The 5,231-nt window shown below is 48.2% G+C and overlaps 1 pseudogene; it reads left to right on the top strand.

Moving 5' to 3' along the window:
• The first annotated feature begins 3,879 nt into the window (after positions 1-3,879).
• LOC109387399 (thioredoxin-related transmembrane protein 2-like) lies at positions 3,880-4,747 on the top strand (annotated as a pseudogene).
• Positions 4,748-5,231: the final 484 nt, after the last annotated feature.

Below are 5,231 nucleotides of genomic sequence, written 5' to 3'. Positions count from 1 at the left end.
GCGGTGGAGTATTAAAACTAGGCAGTCACCCTTTTGCTGTTGCTGCAAAACTCTCCTAGGGAAACATAACGTTTTGTAAGCATGGTTAGAATAGGCCTACACTGATGTCCCAAATTGGCTCAGCTCCCTTTTGAAGGTGAAGTATCATCAGGTTCCAAAGAGAAATGACTTGATCTCAGCAGATGGCTGCTCAAACTGACTAGTGCCTAGTCTACAACCACGTCCTGTGCCCCAAGTGTCAGTCAAAGCAAGCCCTGCTGGAGACAGCTGGCATCTTCTTTCCTTAAATGTAATGGCTTCTCCCATTGCTGAAAACATGCCTCCAGTGCTCTGTTCAGGGTTATAGGAAGAGTGACTACATCACACAAAGTTGGCACCTCACTAGCCTGGACAACACGGGTTGAGAGGTGATGCAAAGTCAGGGCCTGTCTGGGCCCAGCCTGCAGCTCTGGCCTCCCCTAGCATGGGAAGGAGTATGCAATTGATGAATTTCCAGCCATCCTGAAATGGGGGAGGTCTGGCTGAAAGGGCAGTTAGGGAAGGAGGGAAATATAGGAGGGTGATTGCCAGTCTCCTGGTTTAGACAGGCTCTCAATTGTTCATTTGATGAAATATCTCACTTAGGTGAACAGATGATATTAAGAAAACATCACATGCTTCCATTTCCTCTGGCTTCTCCTTCCTTGGCCTCAAGAGTTCCAAGTTTTCTTTTTCTTTTTTCTTGTTTTGTTTTTAACAAAGAAAATTAGACAAAGCAGACCATAAAAATAACTTTGGCACACTGTGTGAGGGAGACGGGAGGTATGTTGTCTTTGCAAAAGGGTGGCTGGCATTCTTTTCTGTTCTGTTTGGATCTGTGGCTAAGGGGAGAAATCATACTAGTGAAGAGCAATGGGGTTTCAGTTCCTGGGCACAGGACCATATCAGGCAAATTCATTGGGCTTCTGCTCTCCACTGCAATCTTTTGCAGGGCAGAGCATGATGACATGGGGGAGACAGCATGCTCCCGTAATAAATTCTCCATCCGTGCTGGGGAAAAGAAAGCATTTCCTTACACGTTCGTTTGTCAGATATCTTGGGCATGCTGAGGTGAGAGGGGGGAAAAATAACAGAACCCAAAATAGCACAGCCTTGCGTGGGAAGGATGATAAAATTATGGCACTCTGTATGGTGACAGACATTGAGGTTTCAGCTTATCACTCTATAAAAGTACGCCTTGGGAGATTTGCTGTTTCCACTACTTTTCTTTCTCCTCGTCCCCATGTTTTCCTCACATGAATATGTACATTGTCGCATATTTTACTTCAATGTTGGATGTTTTTCCTCATCTCATCCCACCTCAGATCCACGCAGCCTTGCTGCTCAGCAATCGCTGTGTGTCTGCTCCTGCACAGTGTAGGAATGTAAGCTTTCTGCTTACCACCAGGCACCACTCCTAGGGAAGCATCTGCAGCCCGATCTGGACCTGGGGCCACATCATTCAAAGACCAGGAGTGGCTGCTGCCCCTTTGAAAGCAAAAGCATCCCCGAATTTGGGAAGGGGGATTCCCTGGTATCTCTTCCCACCACCAGTTCATGGAAGCCAGGCTATAAGTATCTGCTGGATTGAAAGGACACTACTGCATCTCTCACTTCCAGTCATGGCAACCGGAAGCAGCTTTTGCAACCTTCATAATGCCAATTTTGTGATCAACAGGCTGTTCCTCCAGCTGTGGTTAGGTGAACAAATCCTACCACCTGTACATCAACTCCAAACCCAACCTAAACAGCCTAGGAGAGAAAGGGACTGGGTGGAGGACTCAATTCTCTCCCCTCTGAAATGGGGATTTTAACAATCCCCACCACATCATTTGCATGCAAACTCTGTTAGACAAGGTGGGACCACTGTCTGTACCTGCACATAATGAGGCCCCACAAATGTAATCTGTTATACTCATTGGATCAGGCAGGGTTTGATCAGAGAAGCAAAATTGCTGTGGATGATTTCAAATAGGATTTGTTAGAGCGATTAAAGATGGCAGAGTAAATTAACACTGTGCTCACCTTCTCCCATGAACACATTAAAATTACAACTAAATTATAGAACAACCAGTCTGGAGAAAGATCTGAAGTTGAACTGAACAGAAGTCCTATAACAAAGGATATAAAAAAGAAGCCAATCAAGACTGGTAGGAGGGGCAGAGATGCGACACAGGCTGGCCCCACACCTGCAAGTGGCAGTAGAGAATCAGGAGGGATATTTCAGCCATGGAGGTTCCCCCAGGAGGAGTGAGGGACCCCAGACACCCCCCAACACACACCAAGCTCCCCAGCCCAGAGTACTAGTGTTGGGAAGAAGAGCCCCCAGAATATCTGGCTGTGAAAAACAATGGGGATTCCGACCATCGGGCTGGAACACAAGTCTGTGGGAAACCCAGATGTCCTCTTAAAAGGCCTGTGAACACTCACTTTCTCACACGCACTCACCCTGGGCTACAATGGAGGGACAATGACTTGGGGAATGTTGGAGAAATACGAGGAGAGGCAGAGTTGTGTGGCTTTGGGGTGGGGACTGGAGGGACAGTTGCTACTCTCCCTGTGTGGGGTCCTTCTCCCGTGCAGCCGGCAGGTGGGTGCCATCTTTCCTGTGTGGAGCCCTCGTCCATGCCAATGACCAAATGTGAATCTAAATTGGTTTGGTGAACTCCCTTTACTCTACCCTGGTGACTCCCTGAGACCCCACCCCATCCCACACAACTTGCGCCCAACGCTGGAGGCACTTTCTCACTTGCAGCCAGCCCTGCCTGCATTGCACCTTCTTGGACAACTATCAAAGGTCCGTGGGCCCCAGGTGGGTGGCAAAAGCAGCTGGCCTCAGTGTGCTCTGAGACTTTTGCTGAGTAGCTTCAGGCTCAGCACTGGTACCAAACCAGAATCTATAGTAACCTGGTGACCACTACTCTTCTCACTCTGGTGACTCCGAGACCCTGCATTACACAACTCAGGTACCATATGAGGCTTGATCAGCTGTTGAACCTTACAGGAGTGGGCAGGTGGCAGCAGGCCTTGGAATGTCCTAGCTTTTTGCAGAGCTATCCCAGGCCTCGTACTGGTGGCAGCTGTTCCTGGTTCACAGAATGGCCTCTTCAACACACCTCCAGATTTAGTACAGCCAGTGACCAACCACAGATCACTTTGTAGCTCCTACCAGGTAGTCCCTGGCCAGTCACAGGCAATGGATGACCAGAGTGCCTTCTAAGAGGCCCCAGAACTAACATACTTGGAGGTTGGCTTCAGATCACATCAGAGCACCACCCATTTAGACCCACAAGTGACAAATTCAATTAGACCCACAAGCGACACACCCAAAGGGGAGTCTCAACAGTCACCAAAGCCCACTGAGCCAAATTTCACTCAGTGGGGTAAGTCCCCTGCACAGCAGTCTGTAAGCTGTGGACATGACCAAACCCCACAGCCAGTCAGCCTGAGGGTCAGTCCCACCCACTGACAAGCCAATAGCAATAAAAACTCAATTATAATAGGAGGGCACACACAACCCACACAAGGGACACTCCTAGAGCACCCAGCAAAGGTGATCAGAGAGACTGCGCCACTGGGCCCCAAAGGACACCTACTACATAAGGCCATCTGGCAAATACTGGGAGACATAGCAGATTTCCCTAATACACAGAAACAAACACAGAGGCAGCCAAAATGAGGAAACAAAGAAATACATCCCCAATGAAATAATAAGAGAAAACGCCAGAGAAAGAGCCAAATGAAATGGAGGCAAGCAATCTACCAGATACAGAGTTTAAAACACTGGTTATAAGGATACTCGAGGAACTTAGTGAGAACTTTAACAAGGTGATACCAAGCATAAAAAAGGATATAGAGAAGATGGTGGTGCTGGAACCTTTAATTTCTCTGGTGTATTTGGTGCCTTGCCTTACACGATGGCGGCCTGACCTTACTACCTTCTGTATGCCCTGCTCTCTGCTGCCTTCCTACTCATGAGGAAGCTGCCCCACTCTCCCCACACAACGCAAAGATGGCAACCTGTGTGAATTTGACTGGAGAGAAGTAGAAGTCCTGATGTTTCTCAGTACCATTGTGCTGATAAAGAACTGCAGATCCATCACTGTGGAGCAGCATATAGGCAACATATTCGTATGTAGTAAGGTGGCCAATGCAATTCTTTTCTTCTGCCTGGATATGTGCATGGGCCTGCTTTAACTCACACTCTGCATAGTGTTCCTGATGACGTGCAAACCTCCCTTGTAATGAGTACATCAAGTACTGCAATGATAAAATCATTGAAGAGCTGGAACAGGACAAGAGGGTCACTTGGATTGTGGAGTTCTTTGCCAATTGGCCTAATGACTGCCAATCATTTGCCCCAATCTATGTGGGCCTCTCCCTCAGTACAACTGTACGGGGCTAAATTTTGGGAAGGTGGATGTTGGACACTACACTGATGCTAGGATGTGGTACAAAGTGAGCACATCACCCCGCACCAAGCAGCTTCCTACCCTGATCCTGTTCCAAGGTGGCAAGGAGGTCATGTGGTGGCCACAGATTGACAAAAAAAGGACGAGCTGTCTCTTGGACTTTCTCTGAGGAGAATGTGACCTGAGAATTCAGCTTCAATGAGCTATATCAATGGGCCAAGAAGCTATCAAAGGCTGGAGATAATATTCCTGAGGAGCAGCATGTGGCCAAAATGCCCACAGCTGTGCCAGATGGGGAAAGCAAGAAGGACAAATAGGTTCCCTGCCGTGTCAGTGCCTCTGGTCAATCCCAGACACCATTAAGGCCCTGCCCCTTCTGTAACCACAAGTCTTGCCCGAGGCCCCTGCCTTTTATTTATGTTTTCCCTATTTGGCTGTGCCTGGGTGGAGCAGGGTGCTGCTTCTGATTTAAAAGAAGCATCCAGGGAATTGACAGGCACCCTCCAGGAAGGCTTCCACTGCAGTGGCCAGCTACTTCACTGGAGGGAAACAGCTCATGTGATGGAGGAGAAAATGCTTTCCCTCCAAGCTTGGGTCAGTAAGTCAAGAGCTGCCCACCACTCACATCACCACGCTGTGGTTTCACTATTCCTTAGTGGGACATGCACAAACTACTTAAACCCTAATATAAGATGCCAGAGTACAGAGTCAATGCTAAGACTTTTCCAACGACCCTTACTTCTTTAGGCCCTTCCAGCTTGGTCTGTGGCCTTCATTAGAAAATATAAACCTAACCTTCTC

This window comes from Hipposideros armiger, unplaced genomic scaffold (assembly GCF_001890085.2).
Source record: "Hipposideros armiger isolate ML-2016 unplaced genomic scaffold, ASM189008v1 scaffold_156, whole genome shotgun sequence".
NCBI lineage: Eukaryota > Metazoa > Chordata > Mammalia > Chiroptera > Hipposideridae > Hipposideros > Hipposideros armiger.
This window is presented reverse-complemented; position numbering and strand designations above follow the sequence as displayed.